Source organism: Gymnogyps californianus, chromosome 5 (assembly GCF_018139145.2).
Source record: "Gymnogyps californianus isolate 813 chromosome 5, ASM1813914v2, whole genome shotgun sequence".
Lineage (NCBI taxonomy): Eukaryota > Metazoa > Chordata > Aves > Accipitriformes > Cathartidae > Gymnogyps > Gymnogyps californianus.
Window position 1 is genome coordinate 62,471,777 of NC_059475.1, and position 24,354 is coordinate 62,496,130.

Below are 24,354 nucleotides of genomic sequence, written 5' to 3' on the forward strand. Positions count from 1 at the left end.
GGTGAGGATACTGTCTAACAGTAGGCTTGAAGTCACAGCACTCACCCACGAACTGGGAGACATAAAATGGATTATTTTCTCAAGTTGGGCCAATTTCTGTCCTCTGCTGTCTTAAAAAGAATGACATCCACTACAGCACAGCTGAAACTTATCCCTGAAAACAAGCATTCTTCCACAGTTATAATGAACACATACAGTCGCTTACATTTATATTCTATCTTCTATAATCACCTATACCAATTCATACACAGCAGTTAACAGAGACATGTATATAATTCTTTACCCTGCTTATTAGAAGTGTGACAGTATTTTTCAGCTGAAATACAACTCAAGAGATTTCACTCCTAGGTCAGTTTTAAGTCTATGTAAGGAATCAGTATGCAACCAGAGGAAATTCTTTTGGTTGATACCTTTCTCTTATTAGCAAGGCAAAAACTAGACCTGCTGAAAACCTACATACCTAAAATATGCTTAATGTGAAAAGCAGCACAAGCTCTCTATTATAAAGTATGGTTAAATGGATGATCAAATCCTGAGCAACTGGTTAATGATTTAAAGCAGGTAAATGTGAGCAATGAAAGAAGAATCAAGTTCAGTTGGTGGGTAAAGGTGCCAACCAATATAGACAGGCCCTTCAGCTCTATTACAGATGTCATGGCTACCAAGTACACAACAGCTGGTGGGGATTAGATAACAAGCACTCTGGTTCAGAGATTAAGCTCCTGAGCTTTATGAGTTTACCAAGCTTTTTGGAAGAGTGACTGCTTGCTAGCTGGTTTTTTCTTCATTCCCACAACTCTAATTATAAACAGTTGTTCACCTCAAGAGAAACTCTAATCTACTCTTCCATTGGTGTCTGCACATACCTTCTGTTAGCATTGACAGGAATCAAATGTGTGCATTAGAAGAGAAGCCCTGTGTGCTGGTTTTGGCTGGGATAGAGTTAATTTTCTTCATAGTAGCTAGTACGGGGCTATGTTTTGGATTTGTGCTGGAAACAGTGTTGATAATACAGGGATGCTTTCGTTATTGCTGAGCAGTGCTTACACAGAGTCAAGGCCTTTTCTGCTTCTCACCCCACCCCACCAGCAAGGAGGCTAGGGGTGCACAAGAAGTTGGGAGGGGACACAGCCGGGACAGCTGACCCCAACTGACCAAAGGGATATTCCATACCATATGACGTCATGCTCAGCATATAAAGCTGGGGGAAGGAGAAGGAAGGGGAAGACATTCGGAGTGATGGTGTTTGTCTTCCCAAGTAACCGTTATGCATGATGGAGTCCTGCTTTCCTGGAGATGGCTGAACACCTGCCTGCCGGTGGGAGGTGGTGAATGAATTCCTTATTTTGCTTTGCTTGCATGCACAACTTTTGCTTTACCTATTAAACTGTCACCCACGAGTTTTGTCACTTTTACTCTTTGGATTCTCTCCCCCATCCCACCATGGGGGAGTAAGTGAGCGGCTGTGTGGGGCTTAGTTGCCGGCTGGGGTTAAAACACGACACCCTGTCATTGTTTAAATGCAATATAATGTTGAATGAGAAATAAAGACAGCAAATTCTCAGTGTGAACTGAAATATTAAAGCCACTGTTTATCAAGCTGAGCGTATATCCAATCCGTTCCACCTGGTGAGAGATAAAGGAACAACTTTGAAAGGACTATGATGCAACACATAATTGCAACACTTGAACTTAATAGCATAGGCTATGTTGTGCGGTAAGATAATTTAAGGTATTAAATGTGTAAGGTCCGCTCAATCCTTTTGTAGGTTTATTTCTACCTGTAAGACATGTATTTGTGGGATTTTCTCTTGTTTCAAGATTGCTGTGCAATTTTCCATTTGACATGAGTGAGTTGGGAAACTGTGGACCAAGGATAATGTCTTCTGCATGTACCTTCATATTGCTTCTACAGTTTCAACCTTCCCCTGCCCCAAATGGTAAGATGTGCTACCATCATCCATTCTCCCTTTGTAGTGTCCACTTGGGAGAAATGCGGGTGTCCAGCTGATGGAGAAGACAAAAAAGCCTGAATCAAGGCTCTCCTTGCATTAATTTAGGCTATTAGTCCTGTGATACTACTTCCTAATGTATGATCCCAGCAACAATCTTCTTGGCTCTTTCCTCCTGCCATCATTTTGCAAATTATAGAACCTGATTGCTTTGGAGCACTTATGAAAGGGTTTCAAATAGCTGAGGAAAATTACACCCTAGAGAATCATCCTCATCCAGATGGGATCCATCAGATTTGAATGACCTCTTCTCAAGGATGAGCTCCATTAGCATTAACAGAATCTACCTCACAGACGTGCACATAATTTTTAACAGAAAGTAAAAGAAGGAACTAAAAAGAAATTAATCAGAAAATAAAATCTATACTTTTTATTTTCTAAGTGGCTGGACAGCACATAAAGCGCTTTCTCTAGAACACAATTTGATTAGTTTAAGACCCAAATTCAAAACCAGCCACAGGCTAAACTAATTTGAGTCTCTCCATTCAAGATGTTGGTTATCATCATACACTCTGACTGGACAATGTTTGTTAAGCTATTTTCTGCCTATATTTGAATAAAAAATTATTTCATATGATCAACCTGCACCTGTCCAAATAAATAAATCAATAAACAAATGAAACATTCCAACATCTCATTGTTTACAGTGGCAGAAACTCAAATGAGCCCCATTCATGCCCTATTGTCCAAGTCAAATGTAATTCGAACCCAACCGTATGGAGTTGAGTTTCTATTGTACCTAATGCGTGGTTCTTTCCTAACAGACTAGTATGAAGGTTGCTAATTATTAATAGCATGTAAACAGTTACCAATGGTTCTTATGCTGCTTTACATACTTTACAGAACATTAATTCTAACCAGTTTCTAACCAACTATATCAAGCAGTATATAATATCTCTATCTTATCTTTAAGACAAAAATATTAATCACTGAAACTGATCAAGATTCATGCTTTTAAAAGCCAAGTAGCCATGATTACTTGTTAAACTGTTCCATTCCATATATCCTGGCCTTTGACAATGCTCTTCTATCATCACAGTTACAAATTGTTGGAAAGAATTCAAAGTATTGATGGTCTACATCACACCCAAAAAGGAGAAGTATCTTTGTGAAATACAAAAGCTCTCTCAAACCCTTAACGCTCTTCATTTTAATAAACATATCTATTTGCATTATTATAAAATAGTCCATTCTCCAATGTCTAATATGGAACAATCAAAGTATCTCTCAATGAAGTGAGAGAAATAAGTATAATTGATTGCTGGGAGATCTAAACACTGACGATGGGAAGCAGAAAGGAGTATATCATTACATCTGAGAAAGATTTAAAAAATTGTTCTTCAAATAGGACTTGTGTCCTGTGATGTTTTATAAAGACAAATATGTCAAAAGTATTTTAGGTTAGTTTTTATCTGTTCAGAATAGCAGTTCTGATACTGCAACAACCTTGTATAACACGTATCTGATTTGGTAAATCTTTAATCACAAAGTAATCACACTCTAGTTCTGTGCTCAGTGATCAGGTTCTGTGATATTGCAATGCTGAACTAGTGCATATAGTATGTGTAAATTAATAAAGCTGTCTTCCAAGAGAGGCAGCATGTGAGACAACTTCGTTTCATATTACACAGAAGACAGATTACTTACATAAGCACAAATTGCATAAGAAAGCCATATCAGGTCAGATGAGATGTCCATCCTGCCTACTGCCCTGTCTCTAACAGCAAAAGGAAAATTTAAGAACAGGGGAAGCATACAGCAATGCTTCCCCAGAATACTCTTCCAAGCCCTTGACAAAAGGCAGCTGAAGGGTGTCAAAAGACTGTCCCTCAAAAAGGCATCCAAATTAAAGACAGTCCTCCCCCGACCCTGAAAAGCAAGCACAAATAGCCATTTCTATACTATTTGCATGTGCAATAGTGTGTCACAAGTCCTGCTCGCCTGTAAGACTGACTTGATAATGGCATTGACAACTTAGTCAGAATTACAACGGTATGCTACCAGCTTGACAGTCTGCACAAGGAGAACTCAATCCCTTTTGGTTCAAGTGATTCCAGGACAACCACGCACTGCAAAGAGCTCTCTGCTAGAGAAGTGTTGACAGTGGATGAAAGTTCAGCAGATGTGATTCCTACCAGCAGAGCTGTTTATGATGCCACCCATACTTGATCTCCACATTCTCTGTCCTGCTTCCATCCTTGAAATCATTTTCCCGAGACTCTTCCTGCACCTGCTCAATACCATAATTACAGGCAGGAGCCTGTTCACACTGTCTGTTATGGGTAAGTTGGACTTGTCTGCAGCCTATAATCAAAATACCATTCTTTTTCCCACCTACACTCTCTCTGTCTCTGGCTAAAATGCCTTAAGAATCACTGCACCAGGGATATTGCTGTTGTCTGCTTTCCTCCACTACCTTAGGCAATATAATGTCTGAACAACATGGTCAAATTGCTGTCAGGATACCTACGCAAAGGATAACTTTTGCTTTCTAGAGAAACTCGCCTAAGTCTTAGCCCAGGCTAGCCAATAAAGATAAAAAGGACATGCTGTGCTAATGATGTAGGAAGAAACATTGACTGGCACTGATCTTGTGATGATACTGGGTGTGCTCCACATGTGGTAGACCCTGGACATGCTCTGAAACAAGTCACCTGGGAGTTTCCCTCTACTCTTTATTTGGGGTAGCTTGAATGCCTTCCTCCCTCTTTTCCCTGAGGGCAGCACCCATACACGGTCTGCCACCTGAGCAGCTCTTGAATCAGCTCATACGTCAGGTAAATGTGTCTCCACATGTACCAATACTCATCTCAGTGTTACACTGATACCATCCTGGGCCTTCAAAAAAGCCCCAACCCAAACAAACCAAACCCCCCTCAGTTTGGCTGCGGTCTCTTCTGTTGTGTACAGCCCTGCTGGGACTCACAACAATTTCTCTGTAGATGTAGCTTTTTCAAACGGAGGGAATAAGTACTTAAACACAATTTTAGAGAGACAGATGTAGGCCTTTCCTCAAGGACCATCGCCAAGGATGCTCCCAAAGAATGGGATCTGTTTATAAATAATGGAAGTGAATTAGAGCTGTGGTGCCCCAGTTCTAAATAAGACCTGCACCTTTCCAATGCTACTGAGTTTGGAGATGGAGAAGAGAAAGGGATAGTGGTGCAGCAGGCCATGCCATGCAGCTAAAGGTAACCTAGGTACAGCGTCACACGAAGAGCTGACAATAGCAGAAGCCTGTAAAATCATGAATGACATGGAGATGGTGAATGTGAAACAATTATTCACTACTTCTCATAATATAGAAGCACTACGTCATAGCTGGCTATCTGAGGAGAAAGGCTAAGGCTTATCTGGGCACTGATCTGTCTCCTTTCAAGGAACCAGTGCTAAAGTCCAGCAGCTGCACAGAGAAGTCTGCCTTGCTTGTTTTATATATAAAACAATTAACTGATAGCTTCTGAAACACCTACATGGCAAACTGTATTACATGTATGTTTTAAACACATGTAATTAAAGGTTTATACTTCTTAGATTTTATTAAAAGTTTTATTCTGAAGAGTAAACTGAAAACATGCTAGTGTAACAGGTGCAAGAACACTCACAAAACCTCTTTCAATGCTTCCTTTATGTAATAATTGTTTCACAACATCACACAAGGGTGTCTAAAATAAATCTTCAACACGCAGGTTTACAGTCACAGATTTCCTGTAGTTACTCTGTTGGAAGTTCAGACCATTCAACAAATCAAACTTTACGTTGGATTTGCACTGATTTAAATGACTTCTTGTAATGAGCTCTGGACAGACAACACGTGACTAAAGCAGAAACGATGTTTATCCAAAATCTACTTAAAGCTTCTCCTATCTTATTTGCCTTAAGTATTTAAAAATCTAAAAAGCGACTGAATTTAAAGGCACTGCCCTATGTCATCGCCCATGTTTATCTACTGAAAACTTCTGCTTGGACAGACAAAGCCAAAGTGGCCGAGAACTGTAAAGTCACACCAAAAACACCTCAGTAAAAAGGGTTCATACCTTGTATTACAGATTTTTTAGGAGACTGGTAATAGGCCATGCAGGCAGATCACTTAAAATGCTGGAGACATACGTCTGAAATAAGCAAACTAACTTCACATATGCCACTAAAAGAGAAAAAAAATCCATCCATGGCAATGATTAACTTCTTACTGTTTACATTACAGGAGAGACAACATGACGTTTGACGACCCATTGTGATAGGCACTAAACATATGTAGTGGGAACAGTTCCTGTTCAATGATCTTACAATTCAGTTAGAGCCCAGACAAAAGTTGGTGTAAACAAACAGAGGCAGTTAAGGAAAAACGACAAATACATTATGGTATAGATAAGCTACATGCACAAGTTATGAGGGTTAAATCGACAAACAACAGTCATGATCCCTTAGCCTCTACCAGTTGGACTGGGTTTAAAGCAGTCATCCAAGAAGTAAATGTTCCATGTTTGTGAAAAAATCCAACTCGAGAAGTTCAAGCAATTATAACATAAAAATAACTCTGTCCTCATTGCTCCATTTACTGTGCTTCCACACTCCTAAGACACAAAAGCAGTTAATGTCCTTAATGCAAAGGGATTATGACCATTCTTCATGCAATAAAATAGTAACACTATAGGCAAAGAGAAACAGATAAGAGAATTAATTGGCAAATAACGGTCTTAAACCAGAGTCAGCAAAGCCAAGCAAGTGTGCGGTCCCTGTTTAATGATTTACATGTAACAAAGCAGTAAAACTCCCTAGAGGAATAATCAGATTTTGCTTTTTTCTGTTCTCAAAAATTTTTTTAAAAGCTATGAGGGTATGTTTTTCTTTAAAAACACGTGTAAAACTCATTCTTCTATTGCACTAATTTTCACATTCAACCAATCTTGTATAAATTTATCTACACAGTTTAATATCAATGTGCACAGCAATCCCTCTATCTGGAAATTCACTACGCATTCTCTTGTTGAGGTGTTTACTTGTTGCCCAGAACCGCATGGCAAGAGAACACCAAACTTGTCACTTTATTAGATGGGTTTTCACCAGGTTAGTCCAGATGAGCAGCATGCCTGGGGAATCAAGTAACTGACTTGTGAAGACAGACAAAAATCTGCACCAACGCAGCCAGCTCCTGCAACCTCCTGCCACCTTTACTTCCTTAAGTGGTCTTAGCTTAATGCTTTTCAGTCATATTCAGCTTTTTATGACCAATAAAAGCTGCCAAGAGGTAAATTCACAATAAAAGCAACTCAGTAATTCAGTACTTTTTGGTTTATAAAATATATGCTCCTACAATGGGAAAATATGCCCTGAAGATGTGCATTAGCTGCTGCTTCTCCTTGAGTCACAGTTCTTGGGCTAAACAGAGTGGACTTTCCCTATGGTAAACCCAGCAAGACAGGATACTGGATGCTAAAAGTTAAGCCCTCATCCCTCTGTAAATGAACCTTGCCCTTCCTTTCTCCACCTGCTACAGAAGTGCTCCTATCAGCTGAGATTTCCTTGTTACATTTCTTTTTTCAGCTTAATGGAATCTGATGTCACATCTGTAGCAGTTTTCAGTGGAAACATATGAGGATTTATAATCTAATATAAACCATTTCTTGCCAGCTGAATTATTAATGCTATAACTCTTTGTTATATATAATCAATACATAATGTTTTCAGTGTTCACAATGATGTGCCCACAGAAGCTGTACTTCCAGGACAAACTCAGGACTGAATACTTCATGCTTTTCAGTTTCCTATCATACAATTAGTGACCAAATTACCTTGCACTGTCTGAATATTTTTACTAGTATTTTCAGCACTATGCAACATACAAAAATTATGTAAATAAATAAAAAAAACCCCACCAGCTTTGACCCCCAAAAAATCCATAATTCAGGATTTTTTTTAAGAAATAAAGCATCAGTAGTCAACATGATACTGTGAAACCTGTATGAAGAACAGAAATCAAACAGAGAAAGACAGCTAAAGCAAGTTTGGACTTATGAAGTTTTCCAAACAAGAAAAAAAAAAAATACCTGTTCCATATGCTTTAAAAGTTTCATTGCTTCCTGTTGAATATTTTTATTGGATTAATAAGTTAGTGGGGTGGTTTTTTGTTTATAGAAGCTAGAGAGCTGCCATGCTGTATCTAAAAATCTTCTTCATCCACAAAAAAACAGTGCAAAGGAACAGTCAAAAATTCAAGGACAATTAATATTCAACTTTTTCATCTAAAAGAAAACCTGTCTTGAATGGACTATTTTGCATATGAAATCCGTTTGAAATAATGACTTACCATAGTTTTTCTGTCTACTTTAAAGCTTTGATTTGTGCTAAGCAGGGAGAAAGCTGTCTTCTTTTTATATAATTAGAGATTTCATAAGTATTACATATCTTTCAGAATGAAAGGAAGCACTTTCAGCTGGCATAAAACCATGCAACTCAATTAAAAAAAAATAATAAAATCAATAAAATCATTCTAATTTGCATTAGTTGAGTGCCTGGCCCTTTTTTTTTCCTTTTGAATGTATACATCAGTATTAGGGAACTGTTTTACGCTTGGCTCTCATATTACATAACTACTAATTTAAACGCAAAGTGTTGGTGTTAAACTCACTCAGTTCTAGGGTGCAGTCCCATAACAGTGTAAGTCAATCGGAACCCAGGCTGCCCCTTTTTCTACCCCAGCTCCACATCTCTGCTCTACCCCTACCCCATCATTGACATTTGTACAACTACACAGCAAGCCGATTCTGGGAACTGATCTAATTAGAAAAAAAGTGCTCTACAATAAAACCTGATGAAAAAATTGATTTTTAGTAGTCAACATGAATGTAATGCCATTATATACATACCAAGTTTTCACCAATGACTATTAAACAGAACAGCCTTGGTCTATTCAAAATTACTCCAAGAGGATAGAGATATATCTGATAAGGAGTGTTCTAGAGAAAGACACACACACACACAAAAGCCTAAATTACAATTTCAGTCCACACCCACTAATCCACTCCATCAGACTGCACACGCTGGAGTAAATGAAGCCTCATCTTCAAAAGCAATTTGCAGAATTACTTGCTGATGTTGAAGAACTACTTCAAAAGAATTTAAGTGTTATGGAATTTTACTGTTTTTTAAACAAGCCACTGTTTAAGCTCAAGAGGAAGGGGGGGAGTGTTTGTTTTTTAAACAAAGCTTGTAAGATTTCATTACTAAACTATCCAGAATGTTTATTTTAAAAGCACCATGATTACAAATAATGGCATTTTGCAGTTTTTAACTTACCTGCATTCAAATGTTTCAGTTAGAAATGACTGTTTTTAGTGCCTTTGTGGCATCTGCATCCTAAAATACACAAACTGATGACTTTTCAACAACATTAAAAGTGAACGTTCTATCTGAAGCACAAGTACTACTGCTGCTAATTGGCTTTAATTGACAATATTAAAAATTTCAGAAGTAAGACTAAACTAGCAAAGTTCATGGGGACAAATCACCCTATAAACTAAAGAACAACATGCCAGCTTCAGTTGACACAGCAGTTCCGGGCAGGGCAGGGCGAAGTTGCTGCCGTCTCCACTACACTCATTTTATGTATAAGGATCTTGAACAAGAGACAGAGGTGCTCAGCTCCATGTGATAGCAAACTCTTTGAGGCGTGGACTTGACTTCTTATCTAAAATTAGCTGGAAGACATAAAGGTACTTCTTGAAGAAATCATAATGTATACCAGTGGAGACCACACCAGGAATACCTCAAGAGACATAAAACCTCAGGTCATAGACTGTAATTTTTACAACCCATATCAATTTTCTCTTCAAAGCAAGGGTTATTCTGGTAGGAGTTTGTAATGAAACTGCAAACAGATGGTTATGGCAATAGCGTTTACTGTTCAAAGGTGCAATTTTTTCACACTTTAGGAGGTAAAATAAACAATGGAGAATGCATTAATTTATTCAACTGTTAGTGCAATACTGGGCCAAGCCACTTTGTTCATTTTATGTACATCAACTGCCAGAACAATTACAACTAAGATACTTGATGTGTAAGTAAACTTTCTCGTGTAATCCTCTGGAAGTTTACTTTTCAGGTCACAGTTTGTTTTTTGTGTGTACTTTTCAACAATGGAGTTGCTGCAGTTTAGCTTGGCATTCAGCTATCAGTAAGATCACTTACCTTTGAATGAAATTTATAAAACATGAGAATTAAGCACATATAAGTACACTAAATTAAGTCAAATCTCCTTTCTCGCCTTGTTTTTCTGTTTTTAATACACATCATTATTAAGAACAATTGCATATACATATCAAACAGGCTTTATTCCAAGGCAAATATGTAGTAGCATACTGAAATCTATACTACAAAGAATAAGGATATGGCGCTTGTGTTAAGAAACACGATATGCACAAAGGTCAAATTTATGACTTTTCTCACATAATTTTACTGCCAGGTCAGCATATAATTTAAGGTTATATGTTGATATACAGATGGAGCTTTCCTGGTACTAAGTTAACGCCAGTTCTGTTGAAAGAAACCAACTGCTAATAGGTAGAGTTTTCAGACTCTAGTGTTACTGTATATAAATGACAAAATTTAAAGCAAGTATTCAACTGCTCTGTCTTTTACTCAAATTCCTGTCACATTATTGAATTTTGCTGCATGTATTTTTCCATTTTCACTAAACTGTGTTTTCCCTTTGAAGTCTGTGACACACTTTCTTATTTTGCAGGGATAAAAGGAACATACACTTTCCATATTTACAAAATTATGAACACTACTTTTTCCACAAAGTTATAGTAAAACATGAAATCTGAAACTTTGACTGGACATAGTTAAGGAATATATTCCTAATAATGAAAGACGTTTTAACAGAGAGAATATCATTTGCAAACTGTGTATTCAGCTGACGTGACAGCAAAATACTTTTCTGTAAATAGGTACTGTATTTTCAAACAGATGTATTACACATCTCACAGAGCCACTTATATCCATACTTGCTGAAAACCTGCACAACAAAGGCCATTTTTGTAATCCTTTCGCTATATTCTTCTGTAATTGTTAAAGAAAAAATCTCACACAATTTGCAATAACTATTTATTTGCAAAATTACTATCAAAGGGACAAAAACTCAGGAAATATAAACCATTATGATTTCTTTTGCCATACTTTCTGCTTAATCTGACCTAAATCAGCACTTCCACCAAAATAGTATCACCCTCTCTTTCCCTGCTTTCTACACGGTCTCCTGCGTGCAAACAGCACAAAAACACTTCTGCAACCACACCCTGAGCCACACTAAAGTTGTCACCTAGTGACTAAACCAACTCAGCTCAAAAAAGCTTCTCCATTGCCAGTCATTTTGCCAGTGCATAGAGGTATGTGCCACACAAAAGACGGGACAACTGTACCTGTAATTTCATGTCTCACATTCTACAATTCTGATCTGCCAAATAATTAAGGAGATACTAGACTTGATGACATTTAATGGGATTAATACACATATCTCTGAAGAAGATCAGAAGCTAGAAGCAATAGAGACAATTGTCCTGGGTAAAACATGATCAGAAATTGTAACGTTTTGTCTTCTGAATTGTGTATCAGGACAAGCAAAAGTCATACTAACATTAAAAGCACATCCCTGTGGAAAAGGAGCATGGAATATTTTTTTTTTAGTTTATTGTACACATTACACATCCAGTGAACATTAAGGGAAATGAAAAATAAAATTCCCTGAACAACCTAAGAGGCTGAGAAACATAGGTCCAGGAGGCACATCTGCTGGCTCCAGCTCAGAGAATAAAAGGCAGGGAAATACCTCAACCAGAGGGCTGCTGAGAACGCCTAGGTGTTCCGTGTTTAATTTCTTTTTCTGGAGTTTTCTTTATTTGTATAAATTGTTACATATTCATTGAGTAAGAAACAAACAAACAAACCTGGCCTTTGTAGTTCAGTAATAAACGAATCTGGGGAACAAGAGACATGGGTTCATATCCCTGCTCCAATTTATAATAATTCATGAACAACTCCAAAAGACAAGATTTAAGAACGCACTTTGTAGCATTCAATAACCTTCACTTTTAAGGCACTCAGTGGAAAGATGGAAGATCTGAATTTAGACTTTACTCTGAACCACTGTCATTTCAGGCAAACACCAGAACCCCCAAATAACGTCTAAACACCTTTATTGAATAATGTCATATTCTGTGGTGGGATTTAAACTGCAATATTTGTCCTAAGATTACAAAACTATTTCTGCTCTGCTACCTGATGGAGCCTTAGTGAAATTCAGTGAGACTGATTCCTGCAAATTCCTTTGAAAAATGGCACTCACACTGCTAAGTCACTAAAGACAACATTTTCCAAATTGCTAAATTTTACTGAGACACAGCTAACTATAAGAAAAATAAACTTTAATTAAAAATTTTTTTAAAGAGACAAAAGAATGAAAAACATCTCCAGGAAACCTGTTTTAATCTTGTCTGGTCCATTGGCAGCTGCTTCTTTTGACCACAGACTTACCAAGATAAAGGGCCTGACTGTGAAATTTCAGACTAGTGATATTTAATGACAGGCAGGGGAAATAATTCTGCATTCGTCATAGCATACCTAGATCAATTATGTCTGTAGTAGCTGTTTCAAGATAGAGTGAGATTCAATATAAAGTACTCATTGCAAGTCCGAGACCCCACAATAAATGAGAAATCTCACTTCATATTCTTGAACTCCTTCCTCTACTCAGCCTGTGTGCTCATTAGTCAAGATATCCTTTCAACCCCTTAGGAAGAGGACACTCCAAATGATACCTACTGGACAAACACTGCTTTGGTCCAAATCACATTCCCACAACTCGTGATTCTCTTGACCACTTACTGGTATAGCACCCCAAAGAATTTGGGACTGCTGAAGACAATGTCGTGCAGAATCTCTGACTCAGAGAGACATTCACCCCACTGACTTCGCCAGGATTTAGGGCTCTCACCTCATCTCTGCAGGCACAGCAGGGAGAGAAGCAAACACAAATATAGTAAGAAGGAGAAAATGAATCTTAAAATCATCAGTCCCAAGGCAACCACTACGCCTACAAGCATAATTTCTTCTTTGCTACCCTAGGTCATGACCCTCATCCAAAAGAGGAAGGAAAGAAACTGTCCTTTCATCATTAATTTTGCTATGCCATTCAGGAAAACAACACTGACAACACCATAAAACCACAGTTTAAGTTGCCACTGGTATTTCAGCCAAATGCTAATCACCACCATCAATTGTCTAATATTTCTCATTACCTCTTTAGTCATTCTAACAAATTCCACTGCAACTTATACAGGGTCTGATTAAAATCTTCTCTTGCTGACAAAGAGCCAGCAGAAAAAAAAGCTATCCCTCTTCTACCACAGTACTGGACCACTCCATTTTTAGACACATAGTAAAGCTGCATTCAAAAACTATGCAGTTGATGAACGCTGTTCTAATTTCAGAAACAAAAACTACTGACTATGTCACCTGAAGCAGAACACTGATAAGAAAAAGACTGTGTATAGACTGTTGTATCGTTAAAATTAGATTAAAAAAAAACACCAACACAGAATACAATCCGTCATGCATAACTTCAAAGTTACTTGGTTTTGCAAATGCACCTGTAAAGCAACAGCGTGGATCACATAAGTATGATTTTAAAAAGTAATTAACAAATCTATTCATTTATTTATAACTTATGAAGGACAAAATATTTCTGATGCAGAATTCAAGTCAATGCAGGAACAGCTCAATGAACTGTACACCTTGCATTACACACAAGTCTGGTACACGCCAACAAAGAACCAGCATTAACAAGATTGACCAAGGTTAGCAGCAGCACTTGGGAGATCCTAAGTTTCAACAAAGTTGGGAACAAAGCCAGGTGCAGCACCGCAGTGTCTCCATGGTGAAGTAAGAGCAGGGAAGGACGTCTCCTACACACCAAGTCTCATAGGAACTCAAGGTTACCGCTTACTGCAAGTGTTTTCATAGACAAGGTCCTGGGATTTTTAGCAAGTCTCCTCAGCAGTACTGAATACTGTGAGCGTGTTAAAACTATTTATTGCTGCTTCTGTTGGCTCCTTCAACAGAATACCAAGACACCTTAAGCTCTAACACTTTATCCTGAGCATGCAATGGCATGAACCCAGCATATACAGAAGAGCCTAAAATCTTAGACAAAAGAATGAAGGCCACAAATTCACTCCACAGATTCAGCAGGGCTGGTCCGAGAATAAAGAATTGACTCCCACAAGTACTACAGACAATTACACACCTTCCCTTGCAAGAGCAAGACACACTTTTCTGACCAAAAAGTATACAAAACATAGCACTGCAGAAAGTTGTTTCTTTTCTCTTTCATCCTCTCCCCAAGGCACAACTGTTAGGTGCAGTTTGTCATCCCACTTAATGCAGTACTGGAAGGCATGCCACTGCTCTATCATAAGGGCTGCAGAAGAATGTACAGACAGAGGGGAGGGAAGACACAATGCCAACTGGCATTCATCTGGTTTTTTGAGAAATACTTCAAAAGCAAATATTCCAACAGTTTTTCCGTTTAGTGAAAGCTTCCCTCACTAGCTTTTTTCAGCCCCTGGGTGTGATTAAATCTCTACTCTCCCACCCCCCAACATAATTCTTACACTTAAATCTTGACATTTATATTATTACTTTTACAAATTAATCTTTCTCTATGGAGTGTACCATAATGCTCTAGGGAGCCTCGTATGTTCCCATGAGTCTTGTGAGAGCTCTGCCAAGAGGTTTTAACTCCAGGACAGATCAAAGAGAAAGTAACGAGATAAAAAGAAACAGGGTTCTCCAGACCAACAGGTCAACCATCACTCCTCAACAAAAAGGATGGTTTACAGAAACAATCAGGGAGACAATCAGGTTTCAAATCTGATGGAACTATCCCATGAAGTACTACAGTAGTCGTTTCTGTACTAATGATTACTGACTGGTTTCACTGAATAGGAGGCCAATGATCTCATGTTATTCTTTAACTTATCTAAGTGACACAAATCAGATGAGTTACAGATCAAATTTTAGGCCGTACAAACTGCAGTGCTATGAAATGTCACTCTAAAGAGCAACACGAGCCTTGCAGACAAAGTAAGCCAGAAACTGCCTACCTATGTCCAATATTTTGAAGTGTCAGAAATGTTACAACGCTGGAAACAGAGTGCTAAGTGCAGGCATACATATGCAATTCTAAGACAGATTTGCCAAAAGACTTGATAGCCAACTTTTCTTCTAATCCTGCTGCTTCAAAAGCTCCACAAGCTTCAGTGACCAAATAGTAACAAAGGTATGTCTTAAAGCCAAAGCAAAACTGAATGAAGCCAACAGTGATAGTTTATTTGAGTACTTCAAGAACATATACAATAGCTACATAGGTTCATATCGTAAACAAACTTTTAAATTATTTACAATGTTCTACTGAATATAGAAATGCATCTGTTTCCCCTATTTTTTCCACACCTTGACTTCCAGCTCAGTTTATCAGAACATGTAATTTCTGGTCATAAAGCACTGAATTGCTGTGACTCCAATCATCTACTTTCTAAGAAAAAATAGGTATCTGTTAGCCAAATTTCTTTAGACTTTGCCTAAACTAGGATTAAGTAGAAACAATGCAAGTGAAGACCTGGCCTCACCAATGAGAGGAGCAAAAATATCATTGTGTTCAGCAAGGCTGGAATTTCAAAAGTTTATAAAAATACATATCAAGGATCTCAGTATCTGGCCTTTCATAGTCCAGACCCATTTATAGTCTAGAACCTTTTTATGCAGCAAAACTAAATGCTACATCTATTCCAAGTTCACAAATAACTATTACAGATAACCAAAGCATCAGCTAAAATGACAAATACAATTGAAAAGAATCTTTAAAATAATAACATCAAGTTATTAAATTCTATGTAATTGATTGCATAGTCAATATTCGTACTCCTAATTTAAATGATCTTGTATGTCACAAAAATCTTACAGAATCACTCAAATAATGTTATGCTTTTTGATAATATATACCATTTCTATGCATATCGTGCAGAAAATCCAGTAACTGCAGTCATCACATATTAAGCTCTTGGAAAAAACAATTTTCTACATTAAGAATCAGATCTAGAGTCGGAATCATGAATAGATGTAGCTGTTTAACTCCAGAAAGAACTCATGAATTAAAACTGAAACTAAATCATGGAACATTTCTGAAATCTTAAGATGGATAGTGAATAATGCACGGTGTGCTTTATTAGCTTGCTGAGGAATTCTTCCAGTCTTTTAAAACAATTGTTTGTATTTGCTTACTAAATATGCACCTTGATCATATGCAGCATGACATATCAGAACAAGCATCTGGCTTAAAAGAACGAAGCTCAAAGTCTCAGTAGAAATGTTTTCTATGCGCACTTTTTTTTTTTTGCCTTTTTTTTTTAATTAGATCTACTAAACAACTCTAAAAAACACACTGTTTACTGACTGGGAGGATTATGGAGGAAAAAGAAGGTGGGGAGAGGAGAGGAAAGCGAGAGGACCAGGTTCCAGAAGAAACACTCATGCAATTACTAGATGAGATACAAATGCATTTTGCACACACTGAACACATAGAACATATCTTATACACAGCAACGCAAAGAAAAATAACTATTATTTCAGAAATACATAAGAATTTGAAGCACTAGGCAATTAAAAATACCAGAAGGCAGCATCCCTAAATACAGGGGAAAGAAAATTTAAAAAGCACAGTAACCACCACCTACATTTTTATGCTTGTGTACTTTTCCTTCTGTACATTAGGAAAAAAAATCTCTTGGGGAAAAAAAAACCATCTTGTACATATGCACACACACAGAGGGTCACAAAAGCTGTGAAAGAGATACTTAACACAGGTTCCTGAGCAGATGACAAGCCATTAAACTTTCACCTTTAGGTAGTTATGATGATCTGATGTCTCTTTTATGATATCTCCCATTTTTTTAATTAAAATCTACAATGTGTTTAACAAACAATTCTTCCATCAATCTTTGATGTGTTTTACTTATAAAGCAATGACAGTTTTCAGTTCAGTCTCCTTAAAGTTCCAGAGAAACCATTTTCCACTCACTTGCTTTGAAAGCCATTAAAACAACTTGATGAAGAACAGCAGCAGGGGGCTAATAGAAGCCAAGGCTTAGTAACAATCTTTAGATTTTTCTCCTAAGACTTTCTCACAGACCCTCCTCACAAAGATCCTCAGGGCTTTTCATCCTCTCCTTTCTCCCCACCCGCCCAAAAATCAGTTCAAATTGACAGATGCAGCTAGCTCCAGGTTTTGCTATTTTCTTAATTTCACTTTTACCTCTCAATTTTGATAGACTCAACTGAAATCTGATTCCCATAGCGGTGGTCATCTCCTCATATCTTCTCATTGGGAAAAAATAATACACAGAAAGATTCAGTAAGTAACTTGGAAACATCTTGTAACCTGTCATGTATTCTGAAGAGAGCACTGGTACTGAGAAATGTACCTGTAGCTTAAAAGTCATATACAACTGGAATTCAATTAATTGAATTAATTAGTGATTAATTGATTAGTGATTTATATACAGTTCTGTGTTTTACTGCAGTATTTCTGAAACCTTCATAATGACAGTGACCCTGTAACAGTTTAAATCTTGGGATATAAACTAAAGAACTATGCAAGCCAACTGCAAATAATCTTCAACCACTCTTTAAAAATAGGAACTGCCTGTAACAAATGGTAAGTTCTTTGGTTATAGTTTCATGCAAATGTAGAAATCAAAGTTTTATGGAAAACAGAACTATTAGGATAGTACTTATGCTCATCAGAATCAGTAAAGCATACATTTTTATCAATGTTTTGCTGTGCTCACCACCATTTTATTTCTTTATTATTATGGCCACTTGAAGTACAATCTTTGTTGATGACTAACTTTGGGGAACTTCTGGAACTCCAGAGCTCTACGGACTCTTCAATTGCTGTATTCAATGCCGCTGTGGTCAAAATACCATACATGACATTTCTGCAACATGAACACCTACTTCCATGAAGCAGGGCTATTGGACATACCTTTTCATCCCAGATTCTAGTTAGAATCCCTTGTTCTCTTAAAAACTAGAGCTACAGTTACAGTACACATGGCTAGGAGCAAACAGGGACTAAAGGAGGCTGGATAAATGTCTCCTCATCTTGAGGACAAGAGCAGCACATAGGAGAGATTTGAGGTCAGGAAAGACAGAAGGTGGGCATTCCCATTATGGCTAAGTCACCTCTTGTGCTTACACCATTGAGCTTTAGGTTTTCCAGTTGGTCACTCTCACAGTTTGTGTTTCTACTTTATTTTAGCAAGCTTGTATTTGTAAAACTGGGAAAATACATTGTGGAATAAACTTCTAGATGTCTGAGAACAAATCTTACTGATCCTTTCTCAGAGCAATGTCAACAATCATACTTTCTGCATCTCCCCCTTCTGCTAAAGTAATACATGACTAAAATGTTAATGTGAGATCTGTTTTTTTAATGAGGTTTTCTTTAAAAATTAAAAGAAAAACCACAGAAGAAATTCTAAGCAGTGAGCTGACATACAGTCCTATCAGTAAACACACAAAAAGTTTCTGTTGGCTTTCTGAGATAATTATATCATAAATATTAGAAAAGGATCCATCAAGAATGTAAACTAAAGAAGTTTGGAAAGTACAGAAACAATATCCTAAGGAACAGGAACAGTTATGTATAATTTTCTACAAGCATACAATCACTTTACAGAATTGAAAAAATGTAAGGCTGGAAGGACCTCACAAGATCACTCAGTACAACTCTCTTTTAATGGTGGCAGGATCAAACATATGTTATGTGAGTGCTATATAATACGTGCCAGATACAGAACATGAGTCTGAGCATTATCCAGTCAGACCCTCCATTCCCGCTGTTCCATCATTCAAACTATTCTACCATTTGTGCAATTTTAGGTTTAAAATAAGTACTTGCAATACTATATATGTAATAGTGCTGTAAGATTGTTACGCTAGAAGTACATGACCTAGAGTTCGTCATGAATGCTACTGCGGAATAACCATTTAATTAAAATTACCATTAGCATTACTTCTTTCTGTATTAGTTTTCAACTATTAATGCCTGCTTCTCCAGCAGGGTAAACTTTTCTTTTCCCATATTTTCTATTTTCAGAGAAAGAACATCTCTCACCTTCAGGAGTTTAGCCTCATTTCCCTATAATGTATTCATCACCGCTCAGCACATCTGTCCCAGCAAATCCCATTTCCTGTTCTATTCATGAGGCTCTGCAACCTGGAGCTTTAGTGATTGCCGCCACACTTTTCCCATGGCCTTCTCACCTCTCACCCCCCCCACGCACCCCGCTCCCATTGTTTATCATCTGTTCTCCCCTGCTGCAAACTGCTGTCAGATGTTCACTTATCCCTAATCTTACTCACTGCCTTTGATATTCTTTCTAATCCAACAACCTGTCAACTGGGGCATCAGCCCATGTCCAGACCAGCTGCTCTGTCACAGGCCATAAGATTCCCTCTCAGCTCCAAGAGGTATTTAAAGGATTTTGACACAGCAACCGCAACATGAAACAAATAATTAATGCTGTTTTGATCAGTGATCAGGGCTTTAGTGTGACATGAGCTGACCACTAAGAAAAACTGAGCTTTACTTTGTTTAAACTTCAGTAAACTTTAGTGTTACTGTATTAACAAGATTTTGATCAATGTCTGAAGGACAGTACCAAAAAGCTAAGTTCTTTAACTTGTTTTAGTTAAAAATTATGAAGAATAATTAATCTGAATGCAAGTCAGAGGCGCAGTTAACTTTATATGCCTGCAGTGTAAAACATGCTTATTTATGCAACATCAACTTGTATAGAGTTTTCAAAGCATGGGAGCTGACCTTTTATGAGTTGCAGCTGAAAATACAAAATGTATTTTAAATATGGCAGCAGTTGAGGTAAATTTGTTATTTAAAATGCACTTGTATTTTCAGGAATATAATAAAGTATAGTTTCAGCCCATATAGACCATCAAAACCAGACATTTAAAAAAATATTCCCATTTACAGAAAATGTCTAATTTCCATAATATTCAGATTTGCTATAAACACTTAAAATGTTACAATGTTCATCTGCTTTAAAACATACCAAATGCACATAATGTCATAGCTGAAATTTATGATTCAGATGACAGATTTTTTTGTACTGGGAAAAAGAAGTTTCTGCTATTTAAGCAAACATACGTATTTTGATCCAAACTGAAACACAAATAAAGCACTCAGTTGTTGAAGAACATGAACACTATTTTATTTCTCAGATCTAACTGCAATTACTACAAGAGAGACAAGTCAAAAAAGCCTACTTTATATCACACAGTAGTTGTATTTCACACACAAAAAATATAACAAAATCTCAGTGATGGATTTTATAACATGGTTCATTCACTTAGAACTAAACCACTGTTATTCTTAGGGCTTGTCTATACCAGGACATCAAGAAAATGAATCTGAAATAAGTACCTTGATGAACTTGAATTCTGCCAGTTAAACTCCATTAAACCCCTGTGTGGACACAGTCATTCAGTTTAGTTTACTGCTCCCTTAGGGCATGCACTGGAAAGTTAACATGGATTAAGGTAGGGTATGAATTCAAAGTGCAATCGTACTTTGAAAATGGTTTAACGTAAACAGAACCAGACTCTTTGTTGTAGAATGAGACATGGAGTTAATCAGGAAAGTCCTGTGTAGACAAGCCCTTGCAGATGAGGCTACTGGAGTGGTATTGTCAAAGCCAATGGTTTTCAACCTCTTCATCTGCAGACCTGGAAACATCTTCCAGTGAAGCTGCAGACCGTGGTAGCACATTAAAATCTGCTGATAATTGATCTGCTTTTCTTAGTTGAATCACATGGATGACCTACAAGTAGTCCAATGGCCCCCAATGAGCTACGTATCAGAACTTGAAAAATACTGGTTTAAGCTAACTACAACTTACGTACCTCCTCCTAACATTCAGTCTTAACTTCATAGCTATTGCACAGTAACCCAAGTAGTCTAGCTATTGATGACATTAAATGAGATTTTAATGTTCATTTATGCAAGTGTAGACACATTTCACCCCTGTGCAAGGATGCTACAAAAGATGCTCGACAGAGCCTTATTCTTTCCAATAAGTGACATTTGCTGTCATAAGTTTGTTAAATCATAATATGACTGACCTAAAAATACAAAGTTTTGTCACTGCCAACTACTTTTCATGTATTTACTTCAAAGAATCCTACGCTCACTTGTCAAAGCATGCTAGATAAAGAAATTAAGACTAATACAATGTAATATTCACTGAAACAAAAACAAGTACTAGTGTTTTTTTCAACTAGTACTCTTAATAACTAATTCTTCTCATTTCCCCCTTTAGTATTTCATAAATGTCTCATACTAAAATAACTTGTACAAATTTCCAAAGTCGAATTCAAGGTGTATGGCAGAGCCAGAAGCAGATACGCCTAGATTCCTTAATTTCTTTTTGTAAACCTGTGCTCTAATTGCAAAGAACAGTCTCTCTCACAGGAAATTATGTTCCCTCAGTATTTAACTCCCTAATGCTGTCGTTGCAAAAACTTCACATTTCTTTTCTTTCACCCATATAAAAGAATTATACTGCGCTTCAACCATAATTCCCGGTTAACACAGCAGCAGTCAATCAGTCAGATCGAAAATGTGCCTCATCCAGGATCCTACCTCTCACAGAAGCCAAGATGCCTAAGGAAGAATATATTGTTAAAATACTCTCAGCCTCCTGCAATTTGCAGCTCAGGGTCTTCCTGAGCTAGAAGCGGTATGTTTGCATTTAAGATTAATGCTATATACTGACACAACAGACTTGATAAGCTGAAGAAAATGAGATAAATTTTGCAGCAAAAATGGCATCTCCTTTTATTGCACTACTGCTTTGAAAAAATGAACTGCAAATAAATGTATTACTCGGTAGCATATTTCCTACTACCGGAGCCTTTTGAAGATTCAACAGAAGACTTACTTGTTCGAACAGGTAACTTAAAAATCTGTTTACTCCCTCAACAGCATCATTTTTAACTGTCAAAACAGAAAAGAATGTTTTATGTTTATAAAAAAGCAGACGGAAGTTCCAGAGAATATTTCAGGCAGCTGGGCACATTCATGTTGCTATTACCATATTAAAAAAAAATCTGAATGTAAAATCAGATTGTTGATATTATTGTAACACTGCACTGCTTTGCTTTTTTCATCTTCAAAGTTTTCATGACATTAATGATACAGGCCTCACTTCTTTCTGCATGTATACATATTTTAATCTTCATGACATCTCCAAGACAGTTAAATTGTAAGGCACAGAAATGGAGTGGTTGCTCATGGTCACAAAAGAAAGCAGTAGCAAATCTAAGATTAGAAATAAGAAATTCCTTCTTCACTGATGAATTGTGTACTACTCCTGAAGTACATTTTCTACCCATTATAAAGTTCATGATGTGTTAAAATCTACAATTGTCTTGAAAATTACTTTAGAATGACTGTAAAACTCATGTTGTGGAAGGTGGCAAAGCTGAGCTACATGAGCATGCGGACCACACCAGAACAAGACGTAAACAGCACGTGGCAATAATGGGATAAGATCGTGAGGCTATAATAGCACAGGAATGTATATAAGTTATAGAGGCTGTTAATATGTTTTGGAGGGCTTTAAGGACTTTGTTTAGCTGCTTAAAAGTAGTCGGTCATGATAAAGCAGAACTCATAGCTTGCTTAATGCTTTTGCTTAACGTTGACCTATTCTCTGATTGGAGGAATAAGAAGATTCGGAAAGCCGCAGAGCCAGTTGGAGCCAGGAAAGGGAGACACAGTAACAACTAGCCTAAAAAACCAGGAAAGAGAAAGAACCTGCCTAGAGATGGGAAAAAGGACCCAATGAGAGAGAAGGCGACCCCAGACCAGAATATTACTTTTGGACCAGACTATGGTACGAGGAGCGGGAATTTAGACTGTAAGGGTATAATTGCCCAGGGATTTTAGTGTTTGGGGTCCCTCTCCAGAGGCATCCAGCTTGAGCTGTCTGAATTTGTGCACCATAGACAGACTAAATTACGCTTTTTATTTTGAAGGCCTTAATTAGAGATTCTGCTTCGGGGAACCTAGGGTCAAGCCTGAGGGAAGAATCGGCGCCCGAGGGCGAGTGTGTGTGCATGTGAGGAGTCGAAAGGGGCACCCGTTGGCTCACTGGAGTCGCCTGCTGCGAAGGGACTCCGGTCCTAGCAGTTAAAGCCTCAGGTGGTGTGTGTGCGACTCCTTGATTGGTGTGTGAATGCTCAGGCAGCGGCTTCTCCCTTAACACTCAAAGAGATAACTGAATTCCCTTAACACTGAATGAAAACATCACACATTAAAATGAAATTGAAGGGAACATTTTTCATGTTTAACTTCAAAATGAATGATTCTAAACATTAAATCAATAGAGGAAATGTGATGCTCAGGCACTGGACTACTCTGAAGTGTGGAAGGAATGTGAACCTCACAAAAGAGCAAATAGTTCCAATTTACCACTACTGACTGTATGGTTCAGTCGATATGCACAGAGTTTTTGAGGTTTATCCCACATCATTAAACAGATGCCCACTCATCATTCCACAAATTCGAAATACAAACTCACTTACATACATACTGGGAAAATAACTGACAGTTGATATTAGTCTAGCAGCAAACTTCTAAACGTTCCTGGACAGAATGCACATATATGTTTATACAATGCAAGGAAACAGTGGCAGGAGCTCCCTTGCCAGAATAACCTTCAAAAACAAAGCTATAGGAGTCTGGGCTAGATCCACAAAGGCTTTGATATGTGAGCTCTGGGCAAAAGTTTCTGTAACAGCTCAAGATACTATTCCCCCAGCTAGATGCTTCCCCCGCAGCTGATGCTCTGCCTCCCCTTGAAGGATACTGTCCCCAACACAGAGGTCACCAGAAAGAACATGCAAAGGCAATTCACTTAGTTCTATGGAAAGCTCAGTAATTTAGCTTAAAGGGCTGATGGAGGTGGGTTTGAACTGGAACAGCAGAGTAAGAGCTGGTGCAAAACTACTTGCCTTGCTGCTGATTCTCAGAGGGTAATAACCACTAGCACGGGGACAAACAATTGCATGCAGTAACTTCTTAAATTACTACAACAAGATTCACCAGAGCTCTGTCTGTCAAAGCCCTGTGTTAGGGTCTAAATCCAACATGCAGAACCACTGAAATCCCTGCTCAGGTGCTGATTAAGACTACTTTGAATCC

The 24,354-nt window shown here is 37.7% G+C and overlaps 1 protein-coding gene across 1 annotated transcript in view; it reads right to left on the minus strand.

Moving 5' to 3' along the window:
- NUDT14 (nudix hydrolase 14) overlaps window positions 1-24,354 on the minus strand; it is a 63,415-nt gene that overhangs the window by 32,668 nt on the left and 6,393 nt on the right. The gene's annotated exons all lie outside the window — the stretch shown is intronic.